The sequence below is a fragment of the Peromyscus maniculatus genome, chromosome 14 (assembly GCF_049852395.1).
Source record: "Peromyscus maniculatus bairdii isolate BWxNUB_F1_BW_parent chromosome 14, HU_Pman_BW_mat_3.1, whole genome shotgun sequence".
Lineage (NCBI taxonomy): Eukaryota > Metazoa > Chordata > Mammalia > Rodentia > Cricetidae > Peromyscus > Peromyscus maniculatus.
In genome coordinates, this window is record NC_134865.1 from 14,563,309 (window position 1) to 14,582,026 (window position 18,718).

At 43.6% G+C, this 18,718-nt stretch overlaps 1 long non-coding RNA gene across 1 annotated transcript; it reads right to left on the reverse strand.

The window, feature by feature from the left end:
- Positions 1-9,467: 9,467 nt before the first annotated feature.
- LOC121822326 (uncharacterized) lies at positions 9,468-18,363 on the reverse strand. The gene is made up of 3 exons (XR_006063343.2): positions 17,617-18,363; positions 13,649-13,803; positions 9,468-9,890 (listed from the first exon to the last, which is right to left on the reverse strand). It is a non-coding gene; the product is annotated as an uncharacterized LOC121822326 (long non-coding RNA).
- Positions 18,364-18,718: the final 355 nt, after the last annotated feature.

Sequence of the window (18,718 nt, forward strand, 5' to 3'; positions counted from 1 at the left end):
ATATTTCTGCAAGCTGCTGCTCTTTACACGGCTCACATTTAATCTGGCTGTTTACCACAATGCTTTCCTTGAACTCCCTACACTTACAAATAAAATAAAGAGGAATGAATGCCATTTGAAAAAGCAGTTGCCCGGCATATAGGTATTACATATCTCCTCCTCCTTACATATGTAATCAACCTGGAAGCATTTTGAAAGAAAAATTGCCAATTGTCCAATTTTAAAGCCTAGATAATAAAATTATTATGGTCAATTAAGCGATTAGGCAATGCTAGACACACTAGGCTTCAATGGCTGGCTTTGCATATCAGCTACAACTCACTGTTGGGCATTAACTCAGTCTGAATCCACAGTGGTTCTATGTGATGGGGGTGAGGAACCTATGATTGGGAGAAAAGCAGCCTCTCCACGGATGGATGATTCCTAGTTACATGACCCTTGCAAGGGGCAAACAGCAACCCTCTGCCCCCCAGAACTGCCCAACTCCGCAACCGGCTCCTGCCTCCAGAAGTTAACACGCAGATGTTGCCACTGGCTGGCTTTCCCAGACTCTCAGCAGCTCTGGACGTGGCATGTTGTGAGAAGATGAAGCTGTCAGATGGGTAGGACAGAGAAGGTCTTCCCATGCAGAGTCTGCCTGGGCTGGCTGTGGAGAGTTTCGTTCAATGTGACGTATAGACAAAAGTTCTCTCGTGTGGGAAGCAAAAAATTCCAAGATCAAGAGTTCAACCGAGTCAGCCTACTTTTCTGTTTTTGCTGTGACTTCAACATGACAGCCGAAGGGAAGACGAGAAATCAAAGGTTAGACAGCCTCCCATAAGCATTTTATTTATTTATGTATTTATGTATTTATGTATTTATTTATTTATTTATTTATTTATTTTGCATCCTAGCCACACTTTCCCTTCTCTCCTCTCCTTTTGTTAATGGCCACTATCATATTCATGACGACATAGCCCTCATGACTTAATCACTTCCTGAAAGCCCCGTCTGTCCCTTAACCTTGGTGATAGGGTTCAACCCGATGAATCTGGGGGGAGAAAACACATCCACTCAGACCACAGTACATAGGGAGAGTCTGTTGTGTGACACTGTTCCTCAGGAAACATGATCAAAATGTGCTTGCCCCACATAGGGAACAGACAACAGACCCACGGGCACCTACCACCAAAATCTGATTAAGTGAACCATACGTTTTTCTTGGGGTTACTTACTGGAGTACGGGTGAGGGGTCACTTCCAGGAGCAGAAATGTCTTCAAGACAGCTACATCACCAAAGCCCACCCTAGCCTGGGTGATAGTTCACAAAACCAGCACCATACTGCTCAAATGGCAGAGAGCTCAACAGGTTGGTGAGCATCCTTTCCAGGTGACTCAATAGGTCTCAGCCTCTTCGAGGCAGCTCTTCTGTCTTGTTTCTTCTAGACAGCTGTTTGACTGGTCCCTCCTTCTTTTAAGCTGCTGGACTTACCTGAAAGTCAGTCTCTTCTCAACAGTTTTTAATGATTATAAACTCTTGGGAAGGGAGGGGCCTAGTGAATCTGGTCAGTTTCAGGGACTTCCTGAAGCTAGTTTGAGTTGCTTACTTCCTGCCATAAGGAGCTTCCCTGTAGCATTTCATCTTCCCTTAGAACATCGCCTCTACTGTATTCTTAGTATTCTTAATAAGTTTCCCTCAAGATAAAAGGATTTAATCTAGGAAGAAACCATGACACAACAGGCTGAGATAGCCACATCTCTGTGGCCACCACATTCCCCAGTCTGACTGATATTCAGTCTCCCATAGCTCTTACCCTCTACCTCATCTTACTGCATTAAGCTGTTAGGCAATTTAGAGATTGAAGGTAGTCATTCATTATTTGAGTGCCATTTAATAAAAAGCATCCCCTTCATACTTTACATTAGCAAACAGCACAATAGCAAGTGGGAATTTTTCTGTCAAGCAAAAATGCGTACGTCGTTATAAAGAAAGTCTTCGCGTCAGAGGTGAGGGGACAGTAACATGGCTCCCATTGTCTCTCTCAGCAGCCTGAAAAATACCATTAATCTTTTAGAGACCTTAACTCGGGCCAAACCTTATGCTTTGTGGCTTTGAAATAGAAACCAGTTTTAGGGCACTGATTGGATGGCTCAGTGGTTAAGACCTCTTGCTGCTCTTGCAAAAAGCCCCAGTCTGGTTCCCCACACCCACATCAGCAGCTCCCAACTGCCTGTAACTCTAGCTCCAGACTTGGGGCCTTTCACCTCTCTAGGTATTCATATATACATGCAGACACCTACACACATAAATAAACATAAAATTGAAATCTAAAGATGTCAAGGCTAGCCAGAGTAAAGAAGAATTGGAGGTTTTCTTCTAGTTGTTTTAATTTAGACTTCGAGCATAAAAGTTAAGAAAGCCGGGGGGTGGTGGTGGTGGTGGCGGCGGCGGTGGTGGTGGTGGTGGCGGCGGCGGCGGTGGTGGTGGTGGCGGCGGCGGCGGTGGTGGTGGTGGTGGCGGCGGCGGTGGTGGCGCACGCCTTTAATCCCAGCACTCGGGAGGCAGAGCCAGGTGGATCTCTGTGAGTTCGAGGCCAGCCTGGGCTACCAAGTGAGTTCCAGGAAAGGCGCAAAGCTACACAGAGAAACCCTGTCTCAAAAAACAAGAAAAAAAAAAAAAAGTTAAGAGAAAATGAAGCACTCAGTAAGACAGACCCAAGTGTGTGTATGATCTCCTCTAAGGACAGCTGCAATTAACATTTCTATGGCTCTCAAGTTGCCTCTCAAAAGGGTGCTAGGAAACCTTTTCTTTCTTCTTCTTTATCTTTTTGATCACTGAGAGTATAGGGTGGCTCCAGGGGTGCCTTGGGCAGAATTACATTCTGATGCGGTAAAGCCAGGAGGCACCAGAGTTGCTCAGGCGATTGGGACTTGCCTTTCCTTGTAAAGGGGGTTGCTGGTGAGAGGCCCAGAACGCTGCTGCAGCTTTACAACTCCGAGGGAAAAAGATTTTCAGCAGCGGTTGCTTGTGCTGGAATTCCTACCTCTCCACCCGTGAGAGGCGAAAACCAGACCCCAGAGTAAGAGGGCAGGCATAATTCTCCATATTTCTATCCTGCCTCAATATGGGTAATTTCACTCCGTAGATCAGTCCGTTCCCTCAGCTTGCTGCAGCAAACCTTGGGACTCTACCTCTTCTCCCCCACCCCCCACCTCTGCCGCTGCTGTCTGATGGTCTCTGGGGACACGCCTCACCACCCACCGCGAAAGCGGTCATCTTTGTCTACACCTTCTTCTGTCCTGAGGGCAGCCTGTTTGCAAAACCATCTCCCGTCTTTACGGTTCCAGTACACACCTACCTCTTCTGGATCCCTGTCTGCCTCCTTTCAAGTTCTCTCCCGGCCCCCAGGAGGTGAGCTGCAGAGAATAAGCCCCTTCTTCCCCAGCAATAACACACTAAAGCTGCCTGCAAGAAGAAAGCCTGGCCTGAGCACCAAGTCTCATGTCAGAACCTTCCGAATCTTAACACTGAGGATGGAAGCGACCCTGATCGTGACCCTTCAGATCCCCAACCCACTTCAGAATGTTCCAGATTAGCTCAGCCAAGTCCCCGACACTGAAAGACCTATTTTCCATTTGTAACTCACAGGAGTCATGAGGATGCTGGGCTCACTGGCGGTACAGAAATTAACCAGAGTTTAACCCCTCCAATCAGCTGAATAGAGTGGGCTCGATAGCGCACCATGTGGCCCTTGGGGCCTACATCAGAAGATGGCACGTGTGTTTTTAAGTTTTGGAAATCAGACTGTACCAGCTCTTAGGCTTTGATAGAATAACTTCATTGTAATAAAATTGCATCTGCTCAGCGCTTGGTGTTAGTTATTTAGCTGCGTTGTGTTCTTACCCTGCAAGGAAACGTCACGAAACACGACAGAATCCGCTTATAAGAGTTTTATTAGAGTTAAAGGGACAGAGTGCACAGGCCTGTGGGAGAGACACGTGCGTGGAGAAGAGGGGAAAGAGAGAGAGAACCAGAGACATGGCGCTCCACTTTAAAACCGGCTGGGGGCGTGGCCAGGTCACGTCACTACTCCACGTGTGTGCATAGATCACATGGTCACGTTGCACGCTTACGTGGTCATGTAACGTCAGGGATCCTGGTTACGCGAGACGCCTTGACCCGGAAATGCCTATCCTGACTGGAATTGGCTAAGCGGAAGTGTCTGCCTGGTATATGCAACCATGGGGGCGTGTTGTGAACCCTTCACTTGGCATCTCTTCTTTAACAGTGGACACACCCCCAAAGCGTGCCCATTGTGGATAGTTCTAAGATGAGCCGAAACACACCGCAGTGGTGCATGCAGTAGGCTCATTTCTTTCTTGTTCATTCTATTATTTCCCAAACCACGGTCCTGGAGGACAGGGGCCTGCCCAAGCAGCAAACAGGATTCGGCTTTTTTGATATTTTGTTCTGTTCTGATTTTGGAGATCTGGCTCTGTTTACTGTTGCTGCTGTTCATTCCGTTGGTTGGGTTGTAGTTGACTGAGTGCTGATTGCTTGTTTATTTTGTTGAGACAGAGTCTCCTTAGATAGCCCAAGAATTTACATAGGCCTAGAACTCTTGCAATGTAGCCCAGGCTGGCCTCAAATTCACGGTCCTCCCACCTTGTGTCTCCAGAACTGAGATGAGAGGCACATGTGAGCACGGCTCACAGTCAATGGAATCTTTTTGATTTATATGCTGTTTGTACTTACCACCCGGAAATTCCATCTGTTTTTGGCTTGGTTTTGGAGTTCTGTAGAGTAAATATTGCTCTTTCACAGCTTCGCACTTGTACACTATATATCCTGCTCACTCTTCGCCTTACCCTCCCCTATTGCTTCCCCACCCCAATAGTTCTCTTCCCTCACTACAAATCCCTTTCCTCTATTACTGATTTTCATTTTGTGTCCCATAGAGTTTAACTAGAGCTGTTTCTCGGATCTTGAATTAGAAAGTGACTAAAAGAGCCTGCTGGGTAAATAAGTGGGTAGCGTGCTCTAACCTCTCCCAGAACCTGTTGGCTGCCAATCGAGCAGCATAAACAGTAAGGCTCCAGGCATTCCTCCTCCCTCCATAGCCGGTTGTTAGGAGGGCACGGCTTCTGTGGACCCAGTAACAGTGTGCACAGCGGCCGTTAGTTCCTGCTTGCTGTGACCATGTTGTGCCTAGAAGATGGTATCTTGAAGTTCCTCTCCCATCATTCTTACATTCTTTATGCCCTGTCTTCGGCTGAAGCCGTAAAGGCTCGTGTTCCCCGAGCCTTAAGGGAGTTGTGTGAAGGTCTTGTGTAGGGCTGAATCCTCAACTGGCCTTCCTTCTCAGCGTCTTAAACAGACACGGGCTTTTGCATTTACCTCTGTTCCCTGCATGGCGAGGTTTCTCCATTCAAGGATAAGAATGGACTTTGTCTATGGGTACAAACGTAGAAAATAGTTTGATGCTGTGTCCATTCAGCTAAGCAGTCACCTTACGTTCCTACCCCGCCCCCATGGCTTCAGACCTTTCCAGTCACGGATCGTTTGGCCAGGTTGACAACATTAGGCACGGATTCCTTCTTTTAAATGAAAAACCACATTCAGTTAAGGAGTGGGTGGTTATTCCCACAACAGTTGCACCACCGTTGCACTAACAAGCATATTTTGTCCTGCGGGCCAGTACAGTAGTTCACAGAGTAGTTCACAGCTGGATTAGACCGTGGGCGCAACTGTCTGAATAGCACCATCTAGCTCTGGGAGAGTCAAAGAGCAGGGAACGACCTTCCAGCCCAGGACCAGCTTGATCTCTCTACGTCTCGCATCCAAAGTGTGCATTGTCTACAGCCGTAGTGTCCTTCATGAGCTGGTTCCAGTAGGTAACCAATGGGCATGAGCCTGTATCGTTTTGAAGGTCTCCCTGACAAACAACTACTACCGATGATAAGCGGCACTGGTGGCGGTGCCGGTTACCGTGCGGAAAGGTCACAACAGAACCCAGTATTAGTTTCAGAGCCTTAGTAGGAGGAAGGGCGGGGAGGGGGCGCAGGCCTGGGGAGGAAAGCATGTGCAGAGAGAGGGACGATAGTGGGGAGAGAGAGCAGAGCAGAACAGGAGAGAGAGGGTGGGGGTCTGAGTCACGGCTCTTTAAGACACAGATGGGTTTACAGAGCCACACCGTGCATGCTCAGATTGTGCGACCACACTGCACGTATGTGATCACCAGTACACACTGATGACGTAAGACACGAGACCCTTTGCTTAACTCCTGAACTGCCCGTGTGGGGTCATGCAGCTGGAGTAAGAGCAGAATTCTAACAGCTGTCCCATACTTAGCACTGGAGTTCCTGTTTACTACCCATTGCTTCTCAGATCTGCATTGTCTAGTCTTACAGGGCTTATGCCTTCAGATTCCTTATGTTTTTTATCTTTTTTTAAAATTTATGTATACAGTGTTCTGTCTGCATGTATGCCTGCACATTAGAAGAGGGCACCAGATCTCATTAAAGATACTTTCAAGTCACCATGTGGTTGCTGGGAATTGAACTCAGGACTTCTGGAAGAACAGTCAGTGCTCTTAACCTCTGAGCCATCTCTCCAGCCCCCCTTGTTATGTTTTTTAATTGAATCTACCAAATTATTTTTCTCAAACCTCTTTTGTTTTATGCTTCTTTCCGTTGTCTTTCCAATCCTCCACTTCTCCCCATTTGAACTTTTCTGCCCCTTAATATACTCCCTCTCAAAACTCTGTTCCTCAAAATGTTTCTCCTATATAATGAATGTAAATATAGCACTTATTTTATGGGACATTCTGAAGACCAAATGGGGTAATGCACTTAAAAATCTCACACAATTCCTGATGCACAGTGATTTTTAAATGTCATACTATGTCATATGTGTGTGTGTGTGTATATATACATATATCTATACATACACTCATTCCTCATAATTACCTCCTTTATGTGAGTCCTTTATCAGTTTTAACACTGATCTCACCAACATGAGTCTCTTACCCAAGACTTGAAGAACAAGCCAGTTGAGTTTTATTGATGACCCTGACAACCTTATAGGCCTTAATATAACAGGTGCAGAAGAAACCTATCTCAAGCAGTAGCTTGACAACAAGGGCCCATGAACAACTTCTCATCAACTGCTCTTTGCTCAGCTCTCAAAGAGCACTGGTCATTCCTGAGCCTCCTGTACAGAGATGTCCCTAAAGGTTCCAAATGAGGGTAAAGCATGTTGTTGCTCTCCTCTCCCAACACTTGGCCTAGTTGAAAACTCTGTAAAAGTGAGTTTATGTATTAAGGACAACCATGAAGCAAAAAGACAATAATTAACAAAGGATTCAAGTAAATGTAAATGGTAGAATTTGATATATAGGCCTCTGTCCTAGTCAGAAAACTATCAAGGAGATAGAAGAAACCCATACCTCAGGACAATGGAGCATGTGGGACAGACGGCTCCTTCTTCTTCTGTTACAATCTTCTGACAATGAAACATCCTTCTGAAGCCACTTTACTAATAGCCCGTCTGTTTCTAAAAGCACATCACCACCCCAGCTGGTGTCCATGGGCATCCAGTCAGCTGAAAGCTCCACAGGGAAGAGCTACAGAAAATGTACATTCTTGAAGAACTTCTACCAGGCATGGAAGCCCTGAAAGGGTTTGGACTGATTTCTTCCATTTAGTCAACTACTTTACAGATGAATTCCTCAATGTAAGCAAAAAATATTTCTAAATTCCTGCTGCATGCCTGGCATGGAAGAGATTTGGTCTTAAGCCCAGAGAACATAGGCATACCACTATTTTCAAACCCTGAACTAGAGGTCAAACCTTCACACCTGGCCAAAACAACCTCCATGATACTTGTGCTGCTGAGCGTCCACTGGCTCTAAGAACATGGGTTGATGTAATGCTGCAGTGTCTGCTTCAGGCAAGCAGGTGAGTGATTTGAAAGAATGCCACAAGTGGGCAGGGGGATGGGGGTGGTCACTCTACACACTCATGAGGAGGTGAGTTCAGATCCCCAGGACAGGCACAGCTGAACATGCCTGTGATTCCTGGGGCTTACTGGTCAACCCAGTCTAGCCGAATCAGTTAGCTCCAGGTTCATTCAGTGAGAGACCCTGTCTCAAATCACAAGGTAGGGATCTATTAAGAAAAATTGTTGCCGGGCGGTGGTGGCGCACGCCTTTAATCCAGCACTCGGGAGGCAGAGGCAGGTGAATCTTTGTGAGTTCGAGGCCAACCTGGTCTCCAAAGCAAGTTCCAGGAAAGGCTCCAAAGCTACACAGAGAAACCCTGTCTCAAAAAAAAAGAAAAAAAAAAGAAAAGAAAAGAAAAAGAAAAAAGAAAAAAGAAAAGAAAAAATGTTGAGATTGATTTCAACATATTGTTGAGTTATCATACTGTCCTATGGGGGTGATTGGTCCTTATGGACCCTAGCCACAAAATTGACTTTTCTGGGGTGAGTGTTTGCAGAGTAAGAGACAAAAGTGACAATGTTTTTAATCAAACAGGATCTGTAAGTTATGCTGTGCCTATATTGCTACATGAATCTGGAGAGAGCTCTGCTAATTCACAGCCACCTTACACACCAGCTTTTCTGTAAAGTAGAGAAACCATGTTTGAATCATGTCAGGCACGGCAGCATAATGGAGAACCCTCCCACAAGGGGATTTCCCGTGTATCTGTAGTGTTCCACTAATTAAGTCTTGGAGGCATTTAAGATGGTCTTCAATATGTATATCCACAGCACAGTCTTAAAGAAACACTCCATTTCAAGTCATGCCCCAACAACAGTGAGCAATGGATTTGAGTTGTTAGAGATTAGAATGGTGTAAAATACAGTGTTTGCTGATAAAAAAAAGATTACTTGTTCAGACATGCAGCTTTCAGAAGCCAACTTTGATAAAATATGTAATGTCCCCTTGTTATTTCCCATCAAATAATCTAACACACATACCAATTAATTACAATGAGTGTGTGTGTGTGTGTGTGTGTGTGTGTGTGTGTGTGTGTGTGTGTACACTGCATAAGCAAAGGGGTCAAAGTTCTTGGTGATAAACTAAAGAGAGAGTGAGCAAACGACTATTCAGATTCCAGTAATAAAAGGATAAACAATAAAAAAAAATGTGCCACTGTAGTTTCGTCTTTCTACATCTGGTTTCCCTTCAAGCAAATCTCACTAACAAACAATCCGGAAGGAATTAAAACAAGTCACCACTATAATGTTTACCAACTATGATCATTCAATTCCGATCAAAGATGCATAAAGCACTTAAAAAACACAGGCCTAGCTACGCCTTAATGTATAGAAGTAAATGTATATTTACTTAATACATATGTAGTAAATCCAATACAGGTCCAATTGCACACCCATCCTTTACATTAAAGACCTAATTCTGTAATCAAAATGATCCTGTAATGTAGCATGGAAAACTAGGACGTGATTTAAGATATAAGAATCATAGAGCATGACACTCAGTTTAATCTCCACAAATAATAGTCTGCTCATTAAACAAGATTGTGGACTTCAACATGTAAGAGGTTTGCAAAGCAAATAAATGAAACATTGAAAAAATGCTTTTGATTATCGGGTAAAATGCCCTATTTAACACAGTCTATGGCCCACCACCAAGGTATCTGAGCCTCAAGGCATCCCTAAAATGTGGTCTACTTTGGAGGCTGATGGGATGGCTCAGCAGGTAGAGGCTCTTTGCCACAAAGTCTGATGAATTGGGTTTGATCGTTGAGATCCACGTGGTGGAGAACAGTTCCACAGGTTGTCTCTGAGCACCACACATCCACTTCAGTCTACAGCCTTCTGGCGACTTCCTTGCCTCTACAGTGGTCAATTGAATATCGAGCCAACTGTCATCCCAGTCACAAAGCTGATGATTACAAAGATAATAAAAATAAGGACCAGAATCTCATGGGATGTAAATAGCAATAACAGAATTTCTAGAGAGGCTTCAGAGTCTTGGAAAGAAGTAGGGTTCTCTCTCTCTCTCTCTCTCTCTCTCTCTCTCTCTCTCTCTCTCTCTCTCTCTCTCTCTCTCTCATATCTTGCACTCAAAGATGCAGCTGTTCCCAGCTGTGAGAACATCCTACCACCCCAGCATCTCTCTCCTTAGTCCATGTCTTGCCTCTTTCCCATTCCATTTTACTGAGTTTCACGAAGTCTGTGTTGTATTTTAGTGCACGGATTGTTTCTTCTTAGTTGAGTGGAATAGAAATGCCTTCTGCCTCCCCACCTCTCTTCAGCCCACCAACCTGATGCCTTAAATTCAAGTTATACAATCAGCTATGAATGCAAGTCTATTTCAAAGGCTGTGCTCCAATGAAACAGCATTAATACCACCCAAAACACACACCTTAACTAGGCTAAATAAACCACAATGTTTATTAACATTCATGTATTTGGCAAATTTTCATTACACTATTTCACAGATAATCTACTTTCAAACCTGATGAATTTTCTTTTCACTGGGCAGTAGTCCTTTAGTCCAAAATGAAATTCTAAAAGATGACTCCTCTGCTGAGATGACTTAATGTCTCCCTGGGCACCTTCTGCATAAACCTTCCTCTGGTCCTTGCCTCCACCTCAGCTGCATATTTCACTATTGGGTCTAATATCCCCAGCTAGACTAGAACATTCTTTCTACAGGCATGTGAAGTCATTCTCTCTTCACTGAGCACTCATGTGCACTGGCCTCTGCCCTGGCCTTCCTTCACCTTCTCCCCCACTCTGTGTTCTTAAAGTCTACTTATCTTGCAGATCCCAGCTGAAGGATCACCTCTTCCAGAAAGTTCTTCACACCTCACCACTCTCCCAACATGGGGAGGGGGACCTCCCTTGTACCCCTCTCAATATCCATATCATACCTCTACTCTGCCATAGTCCCATCAAAAAAGTGATCATCATATATGCATATGCCTAGATACTAGCTGCTCCATCAGCGTAATTGAATGGATGTGTAGATTTGTGTTAGCCGTGAGAGAGGTAACAGACTAGTCCAGTGGTCCTCAACCTTCCTAATGCTGTGACCCTTTAATACAGTTATTTCCTCATGCTGTGCTGAACCCAACCATAAAATTACTACTTCATAACTGTAATTTTGCTACTGTTATGAGTCATAATGTAAATATCTGATATGTGACCCCCCCCCAAAGGGGTCATGACCCACAGATTGAGAACCACTGGACTAGTTCTTTTTCCTCTAAGCGTTTGTGTTTTCTTTCTTGGTCTCCTACAAGAATCAGAAAATCACTTGCCATGGTGTATCCCCATAACAACCAGTTTCTGTGGAAGTAAAGCCCCCAAGTATTGTCTCTGATTTGAAGAACCTTTGTATCAACTTTCTATAACAAAGGTAAGAAGATTCTAGAAGGATCTCCTTCATCCAATAACTGTTGTACTAAAATTGCTTTGCAAAGCTAATTTTCACTATGTCTCTATCGATTATGTGAGAATTACTGAATTTCACCACATAGAGCCATGCCTCATGATTAAGTGAAACTCTGGTGTTAGGAAGCCTTTGATTCCGCACCGTTACAATGTAAAGTTGGTGTCTTTTTTAAACCCTTAAATATTTTACATTCAGTGAATGTTTAATGATGACAGTGATGACTGTGATAATAACAGTGATAGAAATTAGTACTATAAACGAATGACACATAACTAAGAGCTCCCAGGGGCCCTCAAATGGTTTTAAACATGTTTTATGTGAGGCTCATTTTCATAGCGAGACGACATCATGAAAGAAATGTCCGGTTTAAAAAGAAAACCAATTCTGAGAGATGGCTGTTGACATCTGTGACCCCATGGAAATTATTTCAATCTGTAGGCAATTTGTTTTCAGTCTCTGTACCCTCCACATAAAATGCAGCCAGCTTGCTCTCATGCGCTACCTTAGGCCTGAAGTCACTCACGCTTCTTAGCTCATCAAAATAAAAATAATCTAAACAAAATGATCACACCAGCATTTCCTCCAAATGCCATAGTAATTACTAAGTTGTCCTGACCAGAGATGAAAGGGAATTTTATTTTCTGTTGAGCACATACATCTTTTCATACATGAAAAATCCAGAACCAGGCTGCTTCTCCCAACAACTGTGACTGATTGGGATTCAGATAAAGCCCTCAGCCTTGTGTGAACACAAGAGTCAAATTAGGTGGGCTGGGAATAAAACAAAGAGTAGTGGAAATGGAATCCCCTCGCAGTCAGCATTTTGACAGAGCTCCTTCGGGCCTGCATGCACGCGGCCTCCTTAAATGATGTAAAGAGGTCAGAGGTTAATCAGCTTCAATTTGGCACACATATTGAGTACTTTCTCGTCATTTTTACATTTCCAAATGGAAAGAAACAAGCAACACTTCAAACTAGTGGAGCATTTCCTGGTGACAACTTCAACTTTTCAGAGACACAATTAATTTCTCATTCAACTTTGGGCTGGCATGTTCGTATTTCCTTAGGATCACTAAACTGTATCGAATATGGCAATGTCTAAGTCAGTTGGTGTTCTCTTTTAGGTCCGTTGATATTTAACTGACATTGAAAGAATTTCATTTCTTAAAGTGGTAAGTGGTAATGTACATACTTACAGATATAATAATGCCTGAAGTTAAAATAATTAACACAACCATCATTCCCAACGGTCTCTTCCTCCACCATTACAATCCTCCCTTCAATTCTGGATCCAGTCCATCCCTGGACAACCACTAATGTGCTTTCATTCACTGGAGATTAGTTTACATTTTCCAGAGTTTTATATGAATGGGCTTATATAGTCTATTTTCTTTTTTAGTCTGGCTCTTCCATGGGCATAATTATTCTCCATTATTCATGTTGCTTAGTTGTCAATAGTTGATATCTGTTATTGCTTATGACTACTCCATTGTTCAGCTTTACAACAATTGGATTGCTCACTCAGCTGCTGATGAACCCAGGAAGGCCGGAGAGATGGTGCAATAGTTGAGAGCACTTGTTGCCCTTGCAAAGGACCTGGGTTCAGTTCCCAACACTCACATGGTGGCTCACAACCATCTACAACTGACTATAAGCCCCTCTAGCCACATGAGTGGCCGCCCCTTCCCCAAGGACCTCTACCTGCCAGGTTTCACCCACAGAATATTCTAAGTGCCCTAACTGCTGGACCCTGTCCCCACCCTACAGAGTAAAAAGCCTCATCTCTGAAGTTGATGTCCGACCAGTCTCCACTCTGAAAAGTTCCACCCCCTTCTCAAGAAACTCTGTATAAGCCCTGTATCCTGTTCAGTTTGCTGCTGTTTCTTGCCCGAGCAGAGGCAACCACCCTCCTGGTTTTTTCCCTCCCAAAAAAATCTCTTGTGTGAGGTTGATTGTGCAGTGTGACTTTGTGGTATTCCTTGGCTCCCAGCTGCCAGGATGAGCTATAATGCTTACACTGATACCCTCTTCTGACCTGCAAAAGCACCGGACATATATGTGGTGTACATAGATACATGCAAGCAAAACACACACACACACACACACACACACACACACACACACACACACACACACTATAAAGTAAGTTTAAAAGCCTTTTCAATAAATAAATCTGCTATGACTATTTGTACACAAGTCTTTGTATGGATCATGGTTTCATCATTTTCTTGAGTAAATACCTGGGAGTAAAATGCTTGTGTCACAGGCTAAATACAGTTTTCTAGCATCCATGTCCAGTAGCCCTCTCCTCAGCACATACAATGGTTCCAGTTGCTCCACCTCCTCACTAGCAGTTGGTATGGTCAAGTCCTTTTAATATGCCTGGTCATGGTGTCTTTTGAAAAACAGAAGTTTAGAATTTTGATGAAGATCAATGTCAAATTTTGGTACACTGTTATATCTAAGAAATTTTGGTTTTGTCTGCTTTTGATCATTCACTTGATAGATTAGGCTTTGCATTTAGATTTATGATCCATTTTGAGCTTATATCATAATTTCAAATAGAACGTGGTTTCAATGGAAGATGTCTGCCTGCCTGCTTCTCTGTTTGTCATTCTGGTCATTAAAGCTAGGGTCGTTTGTGTACTGAGCAAGCCCTCCACCCTGAGCTACATCCCCCAACACTGAGTTTATTTTTTGTATACAAGTGTCCAATTGCTCCAGTGACATTTGTTGAAAGATCTTTTTTCCTCCACTATATCACCTTTGTTTGTCTAAGAAAAAGTCATTTTTGGATTATTTATTTGTGGAAGGCTGCTTTTTTTTTCCTGTGTTCTTTTTTTCATGGGCCATTAAAACAAAGCATCTAATGTTGTATTTCATTTAAAATATCATAGAAAACACCTGAACTGCAGTTTAGTTAATTGTCAAGGTCAGAACTCCCAAAGTTTACATGAGTTCAAGAAGAAAATAGAATCACAATGTAAATTTTAGAAAGAGAAAGAGGGCACGTTCAGATAGCCATGGAGGGTGGGAGGCGGGCATTTATCTCTGTTCCATTCCTAACACAGTTAAACAGAACACAAGGAATAAAAAGACATTAAGCAAATGAAAGATGAATACAATCTAGTTATGGAGGCACATGCCTCTAATCCCAGCACTTGGGAGACAGGGGCAAGAACACGGCCAAAAATTGAAGGCCATCATCTAGTATGCATAGCGAGTTCTAGGACAGTGAGTACTACACAGCTAAGCCCTATACCAAAAGAGCTAAGAAATTAAAGAAAACAATCAAAGAAGAAGAAGAGGAGGAGGAGGAAGAGGAGGAGGAGGAGAAAGATCAATCTAGAGTTCAGATCCCAGCACCCGCACACCAAGCCATGCACAATCTTATACTTGCTTCTAAGCCCAACACAGTGAGGGCAGAAACAGAATCACTGAGTGATCCTAGGTGCCAGCATAGCCAAAAAGCACAAGTTCTGGGTTCAAGGAGAAAACTTTCCTCAAAGGATTAAGGCAGAGTGTGATAAAGGAGGACACTCAGTGCCTTCCTCTGGCCTCTGCATTTGTACCACCACATACACACACACACACACACACACACACACACACACACACACACACACACACACGCAAACAGCACACACATATACCACACACACACACACACAAAGACGTTGTATGGTGGTGTGTACCTACCTGTAATCCCAGCAATTGGAAAGTGGAGGAAAGAGGACCAGGAGTTCAAGGTCACCCCCCCACACCCACCACCCACCCCGACACATAATGAGTTTGAGACCGGCTAGATCCTATTGGAAAGAGCTTGCATACTGACTTGTCCTAAAGCAATTCAAAGAATGAAGAGTTGATTTTACCTTGTTCAGTGTTGAAGTCCATTGTGGTGGGAAGTCACAAGGGCAAACTCCCAAGGCATCTAGTCATAGAGCACCCACAGCCAAGAAGCAAAGAACGACGAATGTTTGTGCCCAGCTAGCCCACTCTCTCTTTTTATACAATACATTTTCTACAAAACATTTTCTGGTCTAGGCCAGAAAATGATGCCACTCAGTGGGCCCAGTCTTCCTATGTCCATTAATGTAACCAAGATAAACCCCACAGGCAAGCCCAGAAGCCCATCCCCAAGTCATTCCAGGCCTAACCAAGTTCACAACTGATATCAACTTCACAGTGAGAGAGAGTGACAACCAGGGCATGGGAGAAGAGATGAAAACCACATCAAGAGCGAAAGAACTGTATAGGACACCCCGGGCTGTGGACTAAGGGGTTTAAGGGAAGAGGTCAAGAATGGTGCAGTCAGGCAGCAGAGGCACACGCCTTTAATCCCAGCACTTGGGGGGGGGGGCGAGGCAGGCGGATCTCTGTGAGTTCGAGGCCAGCCTGGTCTACAGAATGAGTTCCAGGAAAGGCGGCAGAGCTACACAGAGAAACTCTGTCTCGAGAAGAAAAAAAAAAAAAAAAAAAAAGAATGGTGTACTCTCTGGATGAGAGTCTTCAAATACTGACAGAAGATCTCAAACTACAGATTTAAGAAGCTCTTTGAACGCAAGCAGATTAAACACCAAGAAAACCACACTTAAATGCGTTGTGCAAGACTGCTTAAAACTAACAAAGAGACAACTCAAAAGCAGAGAGAAAAGACGCATTAGCTTTAAAGAAAACAACGATAAGGCAGTTCTTGGCTTGTCAATAGAAAACAAAATGGACTGATTTCTCTAAAGTACAGGAAGAAAATCACTTCCAACTTGACATACACTTAGCAAAAATATCTTTCAAATGGAAAGGAAAAACAAAGGTGTATTCAGGAAAATAGAACCCTGGAGACTTCCCTACCAAAGACCCAGTCAAAAATAAGTGTTCAGCGGGGCACACTGATGTGTGCTACGTACAGTTCTGCTATTGCAGAGTTCCAACCCAGGGCCTCAGGGCCAGCCGGGAAACACAGCAAGACTTCATCTCTTCATCCATTTTTTTTTTTTAGCTTTTTCAAAGTTCTAGGACAAAAAGAAATGATTCCAGATATATGTACAGAAATATGTGACTAAGTGAGAGGCATGTAGTTGGTTATAGGATGTAAAGAAATAGTCACGGTCAAATGATGAGTGATTTCATAAAGCAATAATAATAAAACACTAAATGTTTTAAATATATTTGGAAATACAATTAATAACATTCTGTCATCTCTGCCCATGGCTTCCTAGCCCATGAACGCTCCTCTTACACATTTCTACAATGCTGCACACAATCAAACTTTTAAAAGACCGGCCAATCTGATGGCCACAAAGGAATGCCTTGCCTTGTGTTTACCTTATCTCTTGAAGGTATTTTTCACACAGTAACTATCGGGGTTTCTTTTATCACTTGACCTTTTACATTTGCCCATTTTGTGAAATACTTTTCTTTTTCAGGTTGATTTTTGCCTTTAATCTATTCCATGTATTAACCACTGATCTATCTAGGCTTCTGGGTAGTTTGTAGGACTCTTCACTCCTAGAAGGAATGAAGACATTCAGGGATCTTTCTCACTAACAGTTAATAAATTCAGTTTTAGAAAATGTATTTCAAGTATCTTTTCAAAATGGCTGGGTTTTAGCTTTGTGGTGCCTTTGTTATTCAAGTTTGAATGTAATTAGCACACTTATTTATTTTTGTTAATGGCTTTTGCCCTTTAGGCATGAAATTCTTTCGTAACCTGGGGATTAAAGAAAATGCTTTATTTTAATTAATTTCTATATGACATACAAAGTACATGTTAATAGACTCCATGTGATGCTCTGACATATAAAGCACATGTTAATAGACTCCATGTGATGCTCTGACACATGTATACATTACACAACATCCAAATCAGATGGTGGAGGCCCAGCTCATGGGGTTTCTGGGAGGATCAAGGACCTCATCCAATACTTAGCTAGAGGCCCTCGGTCATTGGGTCTTACAATTAGCTCCTTTAACATCCTTTTCAAATAGTATTGTGTGCAAACAATAGGCAGATGTTCTAGCTGTGAGTTCTATTTTCCAAAATACAATTAGGAACTCTTTTAAAAGAACCATACGACTTTTAGACATCCCAGTGAGCTGTTCCTGGGTAGCTCCTGGGCTGCAGCTGGGAGAAGCTCATCTACCAGGAACTGCAGAAATCATTAGCAAGAGAACAGAGCATCCCTGGAGGCAGAAATAACACCCTTACCGCATCAGATTATTCCCCCATCTACAACTGCCTGCCAGAACAATTAAACTAGGTCAGAACTGGTCCTCATAATTAGGCGTCGCTGTATGTGGCCACTGTGCTCCTCTGGGAAGCTGCAAATGGAGACGAGATGGGAAATACTTAAATCGAAAGCTGCTGAAGTTGCCATGAAAATCTTCAGTCCTTGTGCTTGTCTCTGCAGACCACTGGGAAGGGAATGTTTTGCCACAAAAGAATTTCATTTTGTATATTACTAACAATGAATTTTAGTAACCAGTCACTTCAAAAATAATGGCTATTGTCAAGATTCAGGACCATTTTATGTCCAGAATTTACAGATGCAATTTTGTTTGTTTGTTTCTCGATTGATTATTTTGGGACAGGGTCTTACTATGCAGGCTTGGTTGGCCTGGAGCTCACGCTGTAGACCAGGCTGGCCTCAAACTCACAGAAATCCACCTGCCTCTGCCTCCCTAGCGCAGGGATTAAAGGCGTGCACCGCCATGTCAAGCCCACAACCAGAATTGTCATAGTTTGCGTAAGCAGATGGATCACTAACAACACACTGAGATGTACAAACAGCCATGCAGGAGAGATTTCTAGTTATCTTCTGTGTGAGTTACCTTCTATAACAAATCAACAACTCTAAGTCTCTAGAAGATACTTTCAAATGCAAATACAGAAACGATTCCTGTGTGTGTGTGTGTGTGTGTGTGTGTGTGTGTGTGTGTGTGTGTGTGTGTGTGTGTGTGTGTGTATGGTGTCATTCCTCGGGCAGTATCCATCTATGGGGTTTCTCGATGTCCTAAGGCTCACCGGATAGGCCATCCTGGCTGGCCAGTGAACCCAGAGGATCCACCTGACTCCGCATCTCCAGCACGAGGATTACAAGCACCTGCCACCACGGCACCCAGCTTCCTAGGTGGGTTCTGAGAATTGGACCCACACCTCCATGCTTGCACTCGACTAACTAAGCTGTCTCCCGAGCTCCAACAGTGAGACTTCTGAAGAACCCCCCTCCACGCGTGCACCAGTCCCTTTCTCCTTTTAGCCACTCTCCTTTGCCTACAGCAGGGACCGGGGATGAGATAGACGTTTGGTT